Here is a 20669-nt window from a genome sequence, read left to right as displayed (position 1 = left end):
CAGCTGGGGCTGAGCGGTCTGCCAGGCACCTCCTGGCGAGGGCTGGGCTCAGCAGGACCCCTCCTATCCCGCCTGGGCAGGCGGGGCAGCATGCTGTGCGGCGGCTGAGCCCTGAGCAGGAGGGCTGGGTGCTCCAACTGGTTGGGCTTTCAAAGTCAAACTACTTCTCAACTTTAGCTGGGAGTGGCCACATGTGTCTTTCTGTTAATTGACAGCTCCCCATAATCAGTTTTAAAGCCTCTGTAAGATGGTCTTTCTTGAGGATTAAAAGATGATCCTTCATATCCAGTTGTCAGTTTTTGCATGAGTCTGACTTGAGGCAGATTTTAGCTCTCACAAATTACTTATTGTTCTTTTTCTTGGTAGATTATCAGAGTTTGTACCTCAGTGTAACCTGATGCTGCTCTTATGAATGTTTCTGTTCCAAATTCAGCAGTTCCTGAAATAGTGATATACAAACAGGGAAGGTATAAAAGAATTAGCAATTATAAGCAAATACTGTAAATGGCACAGAATTACCGAAGCGGGAGGTATGTAATAGAAGTGTAATTTGCATTGAGGCATAGGCTGATAGGATTGCACAAAAGAGAGTAAGCATAATAGTGAAAATAAGGAGATTATGAAAGTAAAGACTGCATTCCAACCCCTAATTAGTGAGGTTATCTGTATTTCAGCTTTTGCATTTGTGAATTAAAACCACTGTTTTTTCTTCACATTCATGTTCTTAGAAGATCTTATGCCATGATTCTGGCCTTAAAGATTTTACATGATACTAATGTACAATGTGTATCGAATTCTTTGTCTTATTTAAATAATTGATGCTTTATGGAAAGCTGTTGGCCTGAAATACAATTATGCCTATTCATTTCCAGGGAGATAGACCTCAGCAGTTAAATAGTGCTAGTACATCAAGCTTCTTTTTTAACCAAAAATAAGTACCATTAATTTAAATTCAGTGAAAGCAATAGATAAAGCTGGCAGTGTTAAATACTCTCAATGTTAAAAGAAAATTGCTTAAAAGTTACATGTGTAACAGTGAAAAGCATTAGCTTGTCTTTATAGGGTTTTAGATGTATTTGTGAAATATTTGGCTCTAGTGTTGATGGCCTGCTTGTCTGTTCCCACCTCCAGCCTGTGGTGATTTTGTATTTTTTGAGTGGGTGGGTATCAACTGTTCAAATTTCTTTGGCAGCATGACCAATCACTTCTTCACCATTATTTCTTATTGTTCAATTTCATAATGCTTGGTGAAACCTATGTTTTTTCCAAGTTATCTTACATGTAGTTGTGGCTTTACCTGGATCATTTCATTGACCAGCTGAAAAATAAATCAATTGCTGAGGCTGTGGGCATGTTAGGTAATTTCTCTTTTCCAAAAATCTTTTTAAGGATAATGAAAATACTGAGGGAAATGTGGGAATCAACACGTAGTATAAAGTATTGCATGCTGAGAAAGAGAAGAACAAATTGACAGAGGAAGCAACAAGTGGTCTGTGAAATGGTGACATCTAAGAGTACTTTAATTTAAACTTTCCACAGTAAAGATACCTAGAAGAAAAAATGTCTTGTTCTAAAAGTTTTGAGGAATACTGTCCAAGATTATCATGTCTTTTCTTTGGGAATTGAGTAGAGAGGACATGGTCCATTCCTATCTACTAGTTTCAGCAGTGTAAAAATTAAGTAACTAAACAATCTCATTGCTTGGGTGTCTACATTCAAGACAGGGAGGAGGGAAAAATGATAGGCATATGGAAAGGTGCCTCTAGAAGATTATTTTTGACATCCAAGAGTAGGTAGATTTTGTTGCCCTTTTGGTAATTAAAAACAGAGAGATAAGTACCAAAATACTTTTGAAGTCTTTGCTTATTACTAGTATTTTACAGTTCATTCTTTCTTCCTGACAGATCCTTCTTGCTTTTCATTGCCCAACGGATTAAGAATTCTCTCTCACCTGATGAGCTAAAGACACGACCCGTAACAACTGCAAAATAGAGCATTGAGACTTCCCCTTTCAGTGAGTAGTCACAACTTCAGTTTTGTATGTTGTTTTGCTCTGAGATGTGTTTATACTGTAGACCAAAGTGCTTCCATCTATGCTTGAAAAATGCCTAGAAAGATCTCTGCAGGAAAGTGTTTTTGTAGAGGAAAGCAATTTGTCTCAGCACTTTCCTTTACAGAATCTACTTCAGTCTTTTCCAGCCCAACTGAATTACTTCAGAATGCTTCACTAAAACAAATATGCCTTTTTCCTACCTACCTGGATTTTCAGTTGCTGGAGTTGCCCATCCTGACAAATTCAGGATCAAATGAGGATGTTTGTTTATTGCTCCTGGCATCAAAAGAAATTTTTCTTCACTCAAGTGGGCCTTTTATTGAGGTTCTTAACGCAACAAAAACTATTTAGTCTATATGAATGGCTGCATATCATAAAGTTGTAAATCTGCATGTGCTATAATATATGCTGTGCAAAGAAAAGATAAACAAAGAGAAAAACATTTCAAATTACCTGTTCTTTTGTGGTGTCTCTAACTGCTGGACAGAATGCTCACAAGACACCCTATAATTCAATTAATGTTTTACATATGCTCTGGGAATTAATGTAATTATATACAGTAACACACTTATCCCAGTGTGTCCAGCAGAGGAAGTAGGCTATCTTGCTTAGAAGTAGCTCAAGAGTAAAGCAAATAGTAACCTTCAGTTGATGGATTCCCTTAAAAATTTAAAACTTTTTTTTTTTTTTTTAAATTTTGAGCTTTTTATTCTCTTGGGGATTTTAACTTTACTGAATACAGTTTTTTGTGATACACCTGAAAATTCTTACTCAAGCCATTTAATTCAGTGGCTTGAGTATTAATTCAGTATTTCTTAAGAAACTACTTCTAGATTTTGCCTTTTGTAAAATTAATGTTTTAATTGGAGTTGGTTTAATGTAACATCTTAAACTGTATCGCATGTCTTTCAAAGCATGGTAAAATTGTGGTTTTTAGGTATGCTGAGCACCAAATTCTGAGTGAGTTCTTTCACTCACACTGAAAAATCAACACATTCTTCTGCATTGCTTGCAATGGTTCATTTGGTTGTCATTATGTATTTTCTACTAAAAGGTTATTTTCTGACTCCATGACTCTATGTTTCTTAAGGTTTTAGACCATTAAGATCTGTGCTCCCTACTTATAAAGTAAATTATTCTAAGTGCCTGAATCTTTGAATTTCCAAAGTTTATGTAGTATAAGAAAATTAAAATGAGAAAAACAGAAATGCTTCAGTATAAGTAATTCTTTATATTGGGAAAGAAAATCTGGTGGGATTGTGGAGTTATTTTTTTATTTTATTTTTTTACAGGTCTGAGTTTCATGATAGTTTTCTGACAATTCTGTATAATTAGAAAAATGTAACAGGGGATTCCTGAAAATTTTTTTTACTGTTATAAATGTATCTATATACTCTATGTAAAAGTTCATATATTTGTTTTGAGGGATCTTCATAGCCCATCTTCAAATAGTTAAAGAACATACTAGATTCCTGGAGAACAAACATTAAGTGATAAAAGACATTGGTCCAGAAGCTCTCACTTCTGCTCTGTATCTCAACTGCAGTTTGTCAGGAAAAGGTTGCAGAAGTTGGTCCTCAGTGAAAATTTCAAAACACCTGATAGCTCAATCTCAGAATCCCCTGCTGTAGTCTTGGTTTGTTTGGTTTTGCTGCCTGTTTTTATAAGGGAACCTGAATAGAGCCGAGTGATCTCCCAAGGTCCGACAGCAGTTCAGGAGCAAAGCTGAATATGAAATCACATTCATAATTCCCTGCAGTAATTGAGGTTGAAATGTGTCCATTTAAACCTTTCAAAATGGTGGCTACATTGCTCTGGAAAATACTGATGCCAGGAAGGATTTTCAGATACCGAGGAAAAGAATTCCTTCCTACTGCTCCCCATCATATGGTTGTGGGAGTTTGCTATGGGTTTGATTTGAGTCGAGACACATGCTAGGACAAGAGAGCTGAATGCTGTGATGTTTGTGAGAAGCAGAGCCTTCTTCCTTCGTTAGCAGTGAAGTAGTTGCTTAAGAGGATTTCCACCAGTTCCTCCAGCTTAGGGAGGAGCCCTCACAGACCCCCAGGACATGGGAAGAACACAGGTACCACAAGAAGATGGCACACGCTATATTACTTCAGCTGATTTGAGGTTTTGTTTTGGGGGCTTTGGGGTTTTGTGAGATGTTCTGTCTTTACATGCCACAATGAAATTTCCTTGGCTGCGCGTTTGGGGTTGGGAATTTGTCCTGGGCTCTGTCCCAGCTGTTGGTGACACCTCTTGTCTTCAGCCCATCGTAGGGTCTGCTGTTGACTTTGCAGTGTTGAACCAGTACTGTTCTTTATTTCCCTTGTTAAATTTGTGTTCCTGTGGATTTGCTGGTGTGATGAAGTAGTGCTGGTAAGTTCTCAGTTACCTCTCTTTTGTGTTGTTTGCCCAGACTCTGAGCACTGCCTGTTTCTGCCTTTTAATTTTTTTGTCCTTTATACAACTGACAAACACTCGCCATCAATTCCCAAACAAAAATATTGAGACTAATTTCCCTACATTGCGTCCTTCTCCAACATTTTCTGTGTTATTCAGAGGCCATTGCTGTGACATCAGTGTTTCAGCACATTTGTTAGGTTTGCTTTTTGTTTTGGGGTTTTATTTGGGGTTTTTTTTTTCAACAAAGGCTGCTATCACCCCGTCATGGTGGATCAAAGCCTTTAGAAAGTAACTACTGTAAAGAAGAAAGTTTAACAAAACCCTTCTGGTCTTATCCTCAAGGGAGGATGCACTTCCTTAGCTCTATGCATCTTGGCTGTAAATTCCCTTCTTCTGTGGGAGAGGGAAGAAAACCGCCTCTCAATCACTGCCATCTTCGGTGCTCTCCTTAGTTCTGGGTCTGGAGGATGCAAAATATTTTGCACTTTTAGGGCTGCCACTCTGTATAAAAGAATATGTTCTGTATGCTTTGAAAACCTTCTGTAAACTCACATTGGTATGAATAATCAAAACTGCTTGAGAAAATTGAGAAAATGTAGCCCTCTTCTTATTATCAGGCTTACATGTTTGATTTGTTACTTTCCAATGATTTTTAAAGGGAACAAAAGTATACAAAATTATGTGAAATGTTCATCGATCTTCTAAGTGACAGTATCCATCACCAACATTAATGCTCTGTGTTCGAGCCTATAGATCAAAGACTTGTTTGCGTGGTTTCTGCCAAATTCCAGGGCTACTTCTGCCAGTCGCATGTACCTTTGTATCCTGTAATATGTTTTGGCCAGCTCCTGAGAGGTACCTTCAGTGAGAGTTAACAGTCATTTCTAGTGTGCTTTCACTTACTGCTTTTCATAATTCTTTAATTTTCCTTTCCCCTTTCCAGTGTAGTTCTGTGCTCACAGTCTGCACACCTCACCCACCCCTGCCAAAAAACCCAAACCAAAACCAACCACCAAAAACCAATTTTCCTGCAAAACCCCAAACTCCACTTCCATTGAATGGATTCCCTTCCATGAGATTGCATAAATGTACTTCTTTGTATGTTTTAAAGATACAAAATAGTGTTTTGCTGAAATACAGTCAATAGATGTGAGGAAAATGTCTATATTCTCTAAATATGTAGCCTCGTAAACAATTTTATTTTTAAGTATGCTCTTATCCTTCCCTAAAGCAAGTTATTTCCTTTCCATTGATTTTTTTTTTGTATACTTGTGTTTTTGAATAGTTGTGGTTTTTATTTCCTAAGCAGCAAACTCACAATCAGAACTTGATAAATAAAATATTTGCACTCAGAAATGGAACCACAAAAGCAATGTAACTTCTGCTATTGATTTTTCTCCTGCATAACTATTTTGGCAGCAATGGCAGAATACCATCCTGTGTAAGCATAAAACTTACTTAGAGTAAATTGTTCTAAATTATGAACTAACCAATAAATCAGTATTGCTACAATGTTGTTCTCCCATTCCTCACCCCTCCCCTTAAATCTGTATCCCTAATAAGAAACAATGCATTGGGAAATTGTTTTTGATTTTTTTTTTATAAATTAATACAGTAAAATGGACACTTCCTGGAATTATCAGCAATAATTCAGCATGATGAAAGAGCAAGGATACATATTCAATTAAAATGGATCGTTGTAATATGAATGATGTTTAGAGAAGCGGAATTAAGATGTTACCCATGCTTTTGTAAATTATACCGTATCACCAATCACTTGTTCTACTAAAACATATTTCAAGGGAGAAGAGATACTATTTCTTTACATTTCTGTCTTTGTTATGGAGTTTAGTAGAATACTAGTGTTGTTTGACCTATTTAGTTTTAGGAGTGACTTTAAATTTATCAGGACATATGCCCACACATTGGCCTTAGAACTGCAAAAATACGTGTTGGGAGAGAAATTATTTTAGCAGCATTTCTTAAGACCCAAGATTTGATTTGAGGAAATAAACGAAACACTGTCATTTCTCAAGTCCTGCATGAATAGATGAGAAATTGAATCTTATTTTGGATAAATTCAGCCTCTGTCAGATGTGTGGAAGATGGGAATAATTCAAGCAGAACAGTAAGTCTAGGATGATTTACAAAAAAAAAAAAAGATTACTGTATCTTAAAATATTTTTGGTGGACTCTAGATATGAGTATTCAGACTGAGAGTCTGTAATGAGAAAAACTGTATAAAATACAAAATTATCACTAAATATCAAGAATGTACTAACAAAGATAAGTAGATGTTTGAAATCCTGCATTTTTGACTGATTACTATGTAGCATACAAAGTTGAGTGTTGATAAATAGATGCTGATAGTATTCAGTTTTTTATAAGGATTCTCTTGGAGTTAGGTACAGGTTTTACTAACAGTAATCTGCATTCTGTGCCATGAAGTTGTGTAATTCATATATTTTTCATATACTTCAGTGGGATATGAGCTTTTGTATAAAAAAGGCTCTGTGGAGAAAAAAACAACCAAAACACATTTGAGCTTTGACCTTTGATTTTTCTAACTAAGGGCAGGTTTTAATATAGGTCATAATTTTTAGAAAGAAAACTAATCTTTTTCCTTCTGTGGGAATATGGGACTGTGGGTGAAAGGGTGGGGGGAAAATGTAGATATTGCGACTGACCTAGAATGCAAGCTTGAGGGAATTATTAGTATACTTCTTACAGTGAGGCTGAAATGGGCAGATCTTGACTAGAAACTCTGAAATGGCATTCTGTGGCTGTGCTTGGAGAGCCCAAGGAAAAGAGTTGCAGCTCATCACAGATGATGCTCTCTGAAATACTTCTGTGTATCCTGCTACAAGCACTGAATAAGGGTATCTGACATCAAGGAAAATGTACAATCCTAGCTGTGGTGCTCTTAGCAATCTGTCTTTTATTTACAGTTTTATCCATTCTTTACTGGTAATTCTAGATTTTTGTGGAACCAATTCTGAAGTCTTACTGGAAACTTGCTGTGACTTCAGAAGAAATTCTGTGTGCTTGAGAATGATGTAGCCCTTCATGTCTGAGGAATCCTGAGCTGAAATATTTCAGAGCTACCTCGTTAAAAGGAAAATGTTTGCAGTCAGCATCCTTCTTGGAAGGAACCCTCTGTTTGTAATTACTTTGTGACTGGAGTTTGAGGTAGTGTGGCTGTGTAGGTGTCTGATAAATGTTTTTGGTGGAATAGAGCACACATGTGAGGAATGAGTAGATAAAGCTGCATTTCAGTTCCATTCATTCCAGTCCAGGCTGGTTCCTTCGCCCTCATGAACAGCTTATTTTTGTGTATTTAAAGAAAAAGAAAAAAAATATTTAAGAGAAGGCAATCTTGTGTAAATAGACATTTTTTCCCAGGTTTTTCCTTTGCTTTTCATTGTACTGTTTGTGTTTATAGAAGTAGCAGGTATAAACTGGGTCATTAGGCTTTGAATGCCTGTTATAAAATACACCCCAGTTCTGAATCAGTCTGAAATCAAATCACAAGTTAACTTTTAGTCAGCAAGCTTCAAAAATCAGATTTTGTAGAAAGAAAACAGAAGCAGTAGATAGAGCTAAACTGCCATCACAGTGAGAAATCAAAATGTTCAGTGCTTACAGACGTTTTGGTATCAGGAAGAGCTACCACCATCAGTACTCCATCTGACAGCTATATATATTTGCCACTGAAGCTGGGACATGAATCAGTTACAATAAGCCTGAAAACAGGCTCAGATGTCATCCTGGAGATGGCTGCTATTGACTGCAGGAAAGGAGATATTAGAGTGAGCAAGATACCTTACAAGAATAAATCAGTTTTGAGTAATAGGGAGTCCTCCAAGGGTGCTAATAATGCAGTAGAAAAACATGTCAGTAGGGCATTGGAGAGTGACAAGATTATGCTGCACTGTAGCAGTGTCGCAATTCCAGTAGGCATATGAGGCAAGATGATTCATAGCACAAATGATTTTTGTTCTACACTTTTATTCTTCTTTTCAATTTGAAGTTGTACGCAGGGAAGGTTGTGGTTTGCTAGTTATCTTCAAGCTATTATTTATTCTCGGTTTCACTGTGCCTTATACAAGTTTGTAATTTACATAAACATTACCGGTAATGTTAGTATGTTTACAGTGACCTGAAGTGGAAAAAACAGTATGAATACCATTGTCTTACATGATCTACTACAGAAAACTAAAATATACCTTTCAAAGTATGGGTTTCAGCAGAATAATTTAAAATTATATTTTTTGGTATAATAAACTCAATATAAATGGATTATTTTTTTTTTAACCTAGCATCTGCTCACCTGTTTTACTGGCAGATGGGTATAACCACGCCTTTTTGAGCATGTATAGCAGAAGCAGCGTTACTTGATACAAGTCTTTACTGACCTAGCTTTTTATACCCCCTGGCAATCTGGGCCGTGCTTGTACAACACGAGGTTAATTACGGTACTGTGAGCATGCACATTAAAACAACCTGCCTACTGGTAGATTTTTTTTTTTGGTTTACAAGATTGCATCTTTCTTCTTACTTTTTAATATTGGCTTTGTCATAACTGTAATGTGGCACATTTCACGGACAGTAGAAGTTTCCCTCACTTTAGCAGAAATCTGGCTTATTATGCAGATATCTGCTTTTGACAATGAGCATCTGCAGCTACTCAAGGCATAGAGATGGTGGTGTATGTGTCTAGGCATCTTCATTTGTTATGCTGTGTTGTCCTAGAATAAATATGCAGAATATAGTGCCGAAGAAAAATTACAATGCAAAAAAAGAAACACATTGGTGTTTTGTTACATGATAGCTAGCTGTGCTGCTGGTTATAACGCAAGTAGTTAAATCCAAGTGGAAGGAATTTTCCTTTAAAAAAAAATATTCTAAATATTTGCTTTATCTCATTTTTTTAATTCGATCTCCTTAGCAACAGAAACATCTGTTTCTTTTCTCTTAGTCATTACATTCAAAGAAAGTAGCTGCTTCAAAAATAATGAAAGCAATTTCTATGAATTGGGTAGCTATTAATTGTTGCCAAGATGTTTTAGTATGATAATAAGACATGCGACAATTGGCTTTTTTCTTTAATTGAAATATAACTGTCTAGTTAACCTGTGCTGGTTAGGTGAGGTATAATCTACCAGCTCTTGTAGTGCATTTATTGTGTGATTTTCTGTGTGACAGAGACAAGAGTGAGCTTGACTTATTTCTCCTTTACTTAGGAGATACTTAGTATCAATGTGTGGATGGTTGTTGCACCTAATGTTTTATTAATTTGCAACTTCAAAGCAAGTCAGGGAAGAGTTTGCCTTGAAGACAGAAGACTGACTATGCATGGCCTTACAAATACATATTTTTGTACATCAGTCTACAATATGAAACAGCGTGATTAATTCAAGATATGGACTTTGTTTTATAGCGATGCTCTTTCTCAAATTACTATATATTTTTCTGTAGATTTTGATAACCCAATTTAAAGCTGTTATTTGGTTTCAAAAGGGCTTACTGATCCGTAATCTTCATCTGTATGGCCAAGAGTGTATTCCTAAATCGCAACAAATTGGCACGTGTAAGTGAGATTTAGAAAGAAATGAGCTAGGACTGCAGGATCAGGATATAAACTGCTCTCTCTAAGTCAAGAGAAACAGACTTACCTTTGCAGTGTTGAGAGGGAAGGACGTTTGCTACTACCCTATCCTTGAGTGACTGTCATTTAGAGCTAATTGCACATGGATGGACCTGCATACCTTCTTGATAGTGTTAACCTGCATTAGTAACAGCAGTGGGGGGGGAAAAAAATGTTCAGGTGGGCAAAACTGGGAAGGCTTAAGCTCAACTGGAGCTGAAGTAGCAAGGACTGGCAAGAGTAGCAAGGAGGGTTCTTATAGAAATGTATGCTCATTTCAGAAGGAATCTCTAGGTGTTTATGGGTCCACTGATAGATGTGGAAAAAACTTAATGATGGATACTGTAGAAAAAGATTAAGTACGCAATGCCAGTTTTGCCTTGCTCTTCCCAAGCAAAGTCTAATTCCAGACCTGTGTGTGTACCATCTTGGTTTGAGGAGGAGAGGTGCAGACAGACTGATAAAAGGCTACTTTGATGTCCTTTGTACAATGATGGCCAGCCTAACCTCTGTGCTTGGAAAGATCATGATTGTAGATTTGAAATCCACTTGCAAACATGTCAAGCATGAGAAGATAATCAATAATAGTGTGGATTTCCTGCAGGGCTACTAGTGTTTTACCAATTTAATTATCTTCTACAATGAAATGAATAGTAATGTCAGTCATTTTACACAGTACCAAGTTGTTCTTTGAGTGCACTTGCATACTGAAGACACACAATAGATTTTCTGGATGCTTCTACAGAGTATATATCTTTTGGGTTTTCCTCTGGTTTGGGGCTTTTTTGGGGGGGAGGGGTTGGGGTGTGTGGGGGGGTGGCACATTCTATTATTGCTTTCAATGCTCTCTGACTATAGCATGTGTACAGCAGGAAAAAGAAAATAAAGCCTTTGACTTGACTTTTACTTCAAGGACCAGCAAACCTTTGAATTGGAGAAGAAAAAAGTAAAGACGATTACTGTTATGCTATAATCTTGTCTTGGTTTTGGCTGGGATAGTTGGTTTGCTTCCTAGTGGCTGGTATAGTGCTGTGATTTGGATTCAGGTTGAGAATTATGTTGATAACACTGATGGTTTAGTTGTTCCTAAGCAGTGTTTATACCAAGTCAAAGACTTCTCAGGTTTTCATACTGCCCTGCCAGTGAGCATGCTAGGGGTGCATGAGAAGCTGTGAGGGGACACAGCCAGGACAGCCAACTCCAACTGACCAAAGGGACATCCCAAACCATATGGCATCATGCTGAACAAAAAAACTGGGGGAAAGTTGGCCAGGGTATGGCAGTCCACTGCTTGGGGACTGGCTGGGCATAGGTCAACGGGTGGTGAGCAATTGCGTTGTGCATCATTTGTTTTGTATATTCTTCTATTATTATTTTCCCTTCCTTTTCTGTCTTATTAAACTGTCTTTATCTCAACTCACGAGTTTTACCATTTTTCCAATTCTCCCCCATCCCCCTGGGATGGAGTGAGCAAATGGCTGTGTGGTGTTTAGCTGCCTGCTGGGTTAAATCACACCAGCCCTTTTTGATGCCCAACATGGGGCCCGAAGGGTTGAGATAACGACAGATCTGACTAGAGCGTGTTAAAACAAATTTGTTATAAGCATTCATTATATTAGTTTAATAGTTGCTGGTCACACTGTTGATTTATTGTTGTGCTTGTTCTCAGAGTTGTGTTATGTAACACCTTATTTGCTATATATGTTCCCTGTTGTGCTGTTTATCATCTCTGGGTGCTGGATTAAGATTATCATTTTGCTGTACTGTGTAACACTTGCTTATGATATGATAAAATTACTGGTCATGAGACTAATCTGGTATTTGTACTCAGCATTGCCATCATCTCCGTACTTCAGGAACCATCTTTAGGAAACTATTAATAATTACACCCTTTACCTTTTCTCCTCAGAGAGCCAATCTATGGGGGAGACAGGGGGGGACACTTTTTCCCACTTCTTCACCTTCCCCTACTCCTCCAGTCTAGTTACAATAGCTCTCGAGAATCTCAAATATCCTTGGGATGTTCAAACCAACATGTTCCTATTGCTATGACTCTGGAATGTGTTTCAGGTCTTGTTAAACGACTGTTTAAGAATACCACCCAGAGATCTGCCCCAAGGCTGGATAGTTATGAGTGGCAGGGTGTGTGAGATAGTGTGGGCAAGTACCTAGGACAGTAGACACCTCCACTGTTTTGCAGCTTCACCCCTGAATAAGTGCAGAATCCTGAAAAAATAGTGAAATATTTGGAAAAGGTATGCTGTCACCCTGGCAGTTTCAGACACAAATCACTGCAACGTGCTGGAGTCTGGCCCATGCCTACCAAGCCCTGTTCAACACTATTAAGTACCCTCAAGGGGAAGAGAAGGTCCATGGATCTGATGACAACATGACAGGCACTGCGGCCACTCCAACCCCTGTGCCAGGCACTGCAGCTGAACCAGAGAACCAGCCTGTGCCATGTCAGTGACCCCTATACACAAGAAGAAATGGTAGATGCAAAAGTCAGCTCCTTAGTAAGGGAGGAAACTCCTACTAAAAATGGGAAGGAGAAAGACGTGGATGAGGCAGGCTACTCCAGAGCAGGGCCGTCACAAGAAGAGGAGGAGAAAGAGATAGAACTCATAAATGAGGCGGAAAGGGCCTGATCTCTGTCCCTGAGCAAGCTGAGAGATATACGGAAAGATTTCAGCCCTTGCCCAGGCAAGCACGTTGTTACCTGGCTGTTCTCATGCTGGGATAGTGGGGCCAGTAGTGTGAAATTAGGAGCATAGGGAAGGCAGTCAGCAGGGATCCCTGTCTAGGGAAGGGGCCATTGACAAGACAATTGGAAGAAAGACACAGAACCTCAGCCTCTGGTGGCAACTTCTGTCAGGTGTGAAGGAAAGGTATCCCTTCAAGGAAAATGTTATATGTCACTCAAGCAAGCAGACCACCATAGAGAGAAGTATCCAATACCTGAGGGAATTAGCTGCAGTAAAGGTGATTTATGATGACCTGGACAATGAGCAGTTAACCAAAGATCCAGATGAAGTCAAGTGTACACAACCCGTGTGGCAGAAGTTTGTATGGAGTGCACCGTTGTCGTATGCATTGGCAGTAATGGACTGGAAAGATGGAGAGGGACAAACAGTGGATGAATTGGCTCACCAACTCCTGCAATACAAAGCAAGTCTCTCTTCCTCCCTGCATCGTTGGCTTAGACTATCTCAGGAGGGGGTATTTCAAGGACCCAGAAGTGTGTGGTGAGCTTTTGGTATAGCTGCCTTAGAGACAGGGGAAATTAAACAGCTGTCTACCTTGCCCAGTCTCTCAGAAGACTCTTCTATTGTGAGGTTGCTGAGGGTTGAAAAACAACGGGTGCCAATCGCTACCACAGCTGTGCACCAACAGCAATATTGCACCAACCAAGACCCCTGATTTCCATCCGTAAGCTGATTTGTCGACTGGAGAGCCAAGAAGTGATCAGCAGGACTTGCTCACTCTTTAACAGCCCCGTATGGCCAGTACCGAAGTCTAATGGTGAGTGGAGACTAACAGTAGACTATCGTGGCCTGAAGGAAGTCACGCTGCTGCTGAGTGCTGCCGTGCTGGACATGCTAGAGCTTCAATACAAGCTGAAGTTGAAGGCAGCCAAGTGGTATGCCACAGCTGCTATCGCTAATGCATTTTTCTCAATCCCTTTGGCAGCAGAGTGCAGACCACAGTTTGCTTTCACTTGATGGGGTGTCCAATACAGCTGGAATCAACTGCCCTAGGGATGGAAACACAGTCCCGCCATTTGCCATGGAGTGATCCAGACTGCACTGGAACAGGGTGAAGCTCCGGAACACCTGCAGTACATGGACAACATCATTGTATGGGGCAACACAGCAGAATAACGTTTTTGAGAAAGGGAAGAAAGTAGTCCAAATCCTTCTGAAAGCCATTTTTGCCATAAAACAAAGCAAGGTCAAGGGACCTGCAGAGGAGATCCAGTTTTTAGGAATAAAAATTCCCCTTTTCTCTACCTCCTCCCCTGCAGTGGGGCAGGGGATGGGGGTTGCGGTCAGTTCATCACATGTTGTTTCCGCTGCTCCTTCCTCCTCAGGGGGAGGACTCCTCACACTCTTGTCCTGCTCCAGCGTGGGGTCCCTCTCACAAGAGAGTCCTCCATGAACTTCTCCAACATCAGTCCTTCCCACAGGCTGCAGCCCTTCACGAACTGCTCCATTGTGGGTCCCTGTCATGGGCTGCATTTCTCCCAGCAACAGACTCCTCCAGCGTGGGCTTCCCTTAGAGTCCCGGTCTTCTTCGGGTGCAGCCCCCTGCTCTGGGATGGGGTCCCCCACAGGCTGCAGGTGGCATCTGCTCTAGCAGTGACCTCCCTGGGGGCAGGGGCACAGCCCTGCCCTCTCCCCACGGGCTGCAGGGGATCTCTGCTCTGGCACCCCTCCCCGCCTCCTCCTCCTTTCTTCCACTGACCTTGGTGTTTGCAGAGGTGTCTCCCTCACAACTCCTCCTCCTCTCAGGTTCCCCTTCTTAGATATGTTATCACAGAGGCGCAGCTACCATCACTAATTGTCTCAGCCTTGGCCAGAGGCGGGTCCCACTTCGAGCTGGGGGAGCTTCAAGAAGCTTCTCACAGGAGTCACCCCTCTAGCCCCCTCCCCCGCTCCCAAAACCCCACCACACGCAAACCCAACACAATACCGAAGAGTTGGGCCACTGAAGAACATAAAACAATCAGCAGGTGGATCAGGCTGCTAAGATTGAAGTGGCTCAGGTCAATCTCGACCGACAACATAAGGGTGAATTATTTATAGCTTGGTGGGCCCATGACGCCTCAGGCCATCAAGGAAACAATGCAACATCTGGATGGACTTGGAATTGAGGGGTGGACTTTACCATGGACACTATTGCACAGGTTATCCATGAATATGAAACATGTGATGCAATCAAGCCAGCCAAGCAGCTAAAGCCCCTTTGGTACCACACTCCCACAAAACCACCAAGACAAGTGCCACCTGCTTACAATGGTGAAAGCAACCACCAGATGGCTGGAAACATATCCCATGCCACCGCCCGGACCACTGTCCTGGGCATTGAAAAACAAGTCTTATGGTGACATGGCATCCCAGAAAGAATTGAGTCAGACAACGGGACACATTTCTGAAACAACCGCATAGACACTTGGGCCAGAAAGCATGGCATTGAGGGGGTATCACAGCCCCTGTCATGCACCAGCCTCTGGGAAAATCAAATGGACTGTTAAAGACTACACTGAGAGCAATGGGGGGTGGGACCTTCCAACACCGGGATACATGTTTAACAAAACCCACCTGGTTAGTCAATGCTAGGGGATTTGCCAATCACGCTGGCCCTGTACTGTAGAAGGGGATAAAGCCTCTGTAGTGCACATAAAAAATATGCTGGAGAAGACAGTCTGGGTTATTCATGCCTTGGACAAAGGCAAACCCATCTGTGGGATAGCTTGTGCTCAAGGACCTTAGGTGCACTTGGTGGGTAATACAGAAGGATGGAGAAGTCTGATGTGTACCTCAGGGGGATTTGATTTTGCGTGGGAATAGCCAGTGACTTGAATTGTATGATGTTAACTGCTATATAATACTTTATGTCATCACTACAGTGTTTGCTATATGCCATATCAATGGTATTACAGTAAGAATTACCCAGATTAATGAATTCTGATGAAACAGAGCAAAGTGCACCGATGACAGAACCAGACAAGCGCAGTGGTGACGGAACCAGAACTGGTTTCAGCATGCAACAATCCAACACCACACACCATCTTTCTTGCCCTGAAGGACTGTTACAACAGATGGACCCCGAAGTCATTAAATGAATTTAACAGACATTCTAGAGAGAAGGCCCGTAGACTAAGGGAATGACATCTCTGTGTGTGTATCGAAAGACAGGAAAGGCGGTGTTGATTAACTGGGATGTATTGGAAAGTGTGGGACCTGGGCATGACGTAGATGGTATAGAGTAAGGGGTGGATATTGTCCTGGTTTCACCTGGAATAGAATTAATTTTCTTCCTACTAATTGATGTAGTGCTGTGTTTTGGATTTAAGATGAGAATTATGTTGATAACACACTGATGGTTTAGTTGTTCCTAAGCAGTGTTTATACCAAGTCAAGGACTTCTCAGGTTTTCATACTGCCCTGCCAGTGAGCATGCTAGGGGTGCATGAGAAGCTGTGAGGGGACACAGCCAGGACAGCCAACCCCAACTGACCAAAGGGACATCCCAAACCATATGGCATCATGCTGAATGAAAAAACTGGGAGGAGTTGGAGGGCGGGTAGTGGCCTGAGGACTGGCTGGGCGTTGGTCAGCAGGTGGTGAGCAATTGCATTGTGCATCACTTGTTTCGTATATTCTTCTATTATTATTTTCCCTTCCTTTTCTGTCCTATTAAACTGTCTTTATCTCAACTCACGAGTTTTACCATTTTTCTAATTCTCCCCCATCCCCCTGGGATGGAGTGAGCGAATGGCTGTGTGGTGTTTAGCTGCCTGCTGGGTTAAACCACAACAAACCTTTAATCACGTTTATACTGTCCCTGATGCTTTCTTTTTCTTTGTCTCTCTCCAACCCTGAAAATAATAATTCTGCATTAGACTACTTCTGGCACATGTAGGTGGCAAAAATGGTTTTGAGAAGCTTTACCAAAGAACCATCTGGAGCATGTATGAGGGCCAAGAACACTGAGAACTTCCTCCGCGGAAGAACTGATGAGCTGGGTGGAGCAGCGAGCAGTAAGCTATGGCTGTAATCCTTTTAACTGGCCAGCACATCAGACAGATGGGCAGGCTTCCCAAATGCCATTTCCCTCAGAGTTTCCAATAGCAGGCCATACTACTCCTTAGGTTTTGCTAAAGCAGTAGTGGAGCCATCCACATTCATGTGAGATGTGCAGAGTAGTCCTAAATACAAACATTAAACCGTTCCTGATTCCTCAGTGAGTGCACATTCTTCATATCCATCATATGCTGAAAGTGGAGTTGGTTATCAGAGCTCCTTAGGGATGAGGTTGCTGTAGGCAAGTAAACAACGATGGTTTTGGGAAGGCTGAGAGGGGAGAGACTGGGTTTTAGTGAAGATGGACACCATTGCCTATTCATCCTATTGTAACTTTCCTGGGTGGGGGAGGAGGAGAGGTATCTGCGGGAGGACCTCAGGAGGGAAGCCTCTCATTAGCTGTGGTCAGGGACAGCGTTACAAAAATGACAGGTATTGTTGTTGCAGGGAAGAGCCTTACAAAGTACCAAACCTTGGTGTCTTGTTGTGTAGGCGGGGAGGCACGACAGGCTGCCACAATAGATGTCTGCTGCTCTGCAGGCAGAGTCTTCTGCCTGATGCTGGCTGCTCAAGTAAGTATATGGTTATTCCTAGTAAGTGTTGAGATTATTCCAGGTGAAACAAATATTGATCCTCTAAAATAAGAGTAACTAAATACTTGAAATCTTACTGCCAGTGTCATCTTCTATAAATATAATTAGAACAGTTATATGAGATCTGTAGTCATTCATGTGCACTTGCACATGCAGTTCATTAGGTTGGTGTCTGCCTCTCTTCTAGTTGAATTGTTGGAATAGGATGCCTTTTCTTGGAAGCAGGAGATGGTGTAAATTCTTTTATGATAGCTGCAAATCAATCAGTGAGGAAACACTTTATCACTTGGAGAAATAATAGAGTCATCAGTGTCGTTCTTTGCAAGGTGCCCTAGTTCTGTAAGAGTACCCGAAAGTTTATGACTGAAAGGTGGAAAAAGAATAAGTTGGTTTGAGGTAAGAAGAGCAGAAACTTCAGTTACCTGATACCTCCTATGCTGACCATCCAGCCACTTCAAATAATAAAAGGATTTTTTGTTGCTCCTTCCCACTTTTACCCTTCATTGAAAGGCAAGATTTCCCTTGTCACCAGCTGTCTTAATGTTTCCTGGATTTTGGAAAATCATTGTTTACATGTTGGTGCTCTTTCTAAATAAATGCACGTGATTTGTACAGGGTGTTTCAGAGGAAATGGCACATTTTCTTTCAAGCTCTCTTTGTGTTTAGGTTTCATATGCAAGCTATCTGTTACTGTCCATGGGTTTGTGTACATGCTTAGGATGGAATTTATTTAGAAGAAAATGACTAATTCTTTTATCATTAAAGTGGAGTAAGAAAGTAACACTGAGTGAAAAAGGAATAGCAGCCAGGGCGCTTGACAAAGATAGCACTCTCAGTCGCAGTGTTTAATGGATGTAACTCTTCAAATGCTTCCATAGCAAATGGGTACCTCTTTAACCTTCTCGGTAAATTACCCCTAAAAGTAATAGCTGATAATTCTGCAGCTCTTCGTGATGTCTGTCCACAAGTTATTTTTAACGACAGACTTCTTGTGAAGAATACTTCTTTGATATTCAGAGAATGAATCCCAGTCAATTTAATGCTAATGTGAATAACATACAATTTTTCATGTTTCAAGTTTAATTCTGATTTAACTTGAAATTACTACAGTTGGTAATGGACAGGAGAAAATATACATGTAAAGTCAAAATTTTTGAACTAAGCGTTATGATATAGGTGTTAAAATGTGTACTTTAACTGGACTGAATATTCAATTATTTTTTTTTTCTGAACTGCTGTCACAGCTGCATGAAAAATATGTGAATATAATTAATTTAATCAATATTCTTGTAAGGACTTTCACCTGTGGTTTGTGTGTGGTTTGGGGGGTGCTGGGATGGTGGTTTTGGTTTTTTTGTGAGGTCTTTTTGTTTGTTTGTTAAAACTAGTGTAATAACAATCTGAAGTAATTGCCTTAAGTTGGATCTAGGTTCTGTCACAGTGTTAGAACAGGTTCTTTGATAAAGTGGCACTGTACTCCTGTAATAAAAGAATATTTTATAAAGAAAGTAATGAAGAGTAATTGTCTTCAAATGTTTGGCAGTTACCGCTCTAAGACCTCATACTTATTTTAAGTTGAGGGTAAATTTTCAGTAAAACTACTGCATAAATTAGAATTACAGAACCCAAAGGTAGTTAGATATTGATTTAATTTTTTTTACCTTACTATAATGATTATTCATTACTGTGACAGGTCGCAATCACACGCATATCAATACTAAAAGCCATTTTTATTATATATTCCATCTATACTCTTAAAAAATCATACTATTTTTAACAAATTTATAATACAAACACCTTCTCCACAGAACCTACCGTTGTGTGGAATCCATTGTGCTCTCCAGAGAAGTTTAGAATCTGTGGAAAAATACTTTTAATCCACCAAAGGAAATAGGGTATTTGACAACATGCATTTGTCTACAGAATGCGAAGCAATATCTGATGAAATATGCTTTGTCAATAAAATAAATTGCCAAACAAAATGTAATCCTTCCTCAAAATACGTTTAGCCTACACAGTGAAATAAGCTACTTCCACAAAGTGCATTTTGTTGCTTGAATTATTTTGATTTGCTGTCTATCAGAATCTGTAGATAAAGTGTTTTTTTGTCAGACACTGTATATCAACCTTATTTTATTATATATAGATAAAATGCATTTAATTTGAAGGTAGACATTTGATAGGACACCTTAAACTGGTATTGGTTTAGCTGAAATGATAAACCTCAGACATGCACTGTTTGTGGTGTGAGAGGCTCACTTCTCTTCCTAACTGTGCATATAAAATAATGCCTCTGTAGTTTGTAATTCAGCTACTGTTGCGGTGACTTAGGTGTATTTAGTTTTCCTGTGGCAAATAGTTGCCGTGAATTGCTCACTGTACTAAGGCAAAATAGGTAGCTGTTTGGCTGATTGATGCAAATGTCAGTGCTTGTTCAAATTTTCATGCTTTGTCAGTCATATAGCTTGCATTACCCATTTCCATATGTGAACCAGAGGTCTTCAGCTGAGCCTTTCCCTGACTTTTATGGAGCCACACCAGATTCTTGTCTGAGTAAGAAGTTGCAGGAAGGGAAAGGGGAATGTCTAAGCTGAGGAATAGCTCTTCAATTTCTAATTAATTACAAGTTTTTACATTATTGTACTTCTGTTAGAAGATACAATAATTTTTTTATTTTTCAATGACAATTTCTTATTGATCTCAAAAATTTAAAAGTTATCTTCATTGTGTACATGCAAAGCTACTTTAGCCCTTATGTAGCTGTTAAGAAAGGCAGAACTCTGCTTTGGAAAAGGTTGCCAAAAATTAAATCTCTGTAGAGAAATACAAGGCTCCTGTTGAGTTTTTGAATATTAATGTATGTTCAAGTTTGTACTACAGGGTCTAGAGTTCAGTTTTGTAACATAGTGTTCAGAAAAAGGATTACAGGGTTTCCTATTTCATGGTTCTTGTTAAAGTTAAAATCACATATGGGACTCTAAATTTTCATGTAAAGCAATAAAAGTTAAGTTACTTTGAGACTATCGTTGTATCAGTCTAAGAAGTACTAGTGGTGATAAGTAAATGTGCAAATCGTTCAGTCATTGTTTGGAAGTGCAGAACCAAAGGTGAAAGCAAAGCAGAAGTCTCCAACCCAGGTGAGGTATCTCCTGAATTTGAGT

The 20669-nt window shown here is 39.9% G+C and overlaps 1 protein-coding gene across 4 annotated transcripts in view; it reads left to right on the top strand.

Moving 5' to 3' along the window:
• The window catches only part of TENM2 (teneurin transmembrane protein 2), a 741247-nt gene that overhangs the window by 105445 nt on the left and 615133 nt on the right, over window positions 1-20669 (top strand). For all 4 annotated transcript variants that reach the window (XM_074883298.1, XM_074883301.1, XM_074883300.1 and 1 more), the window contains exon 2: window positions 1905-2014. The gene's annotated coding sequence lies outside the window, so the exon portion shown is untranslated. The remainder of the gene's footprint in view (window positions 1-1904; window positions 2015-20669) is intronic.

The sequence above is a fragment of the Strix uralensis genome, chromosome 14 (genome assembly GCF_047716275.1).
Source record: "Strix uralensis isolate ZFMK-TIS-50842 chromosome 14, bStrUra1, whole genome shotgun sequence".
NCBI classification, from domain to species: Eukaryota; Metazoa; Chordata; class Aves; order Strigiformes; family Strigidae; genus Strix; species Strix uralensis.
This window is presented reverse-complemented; position numbering and strand designations above follow the sequence as displayed.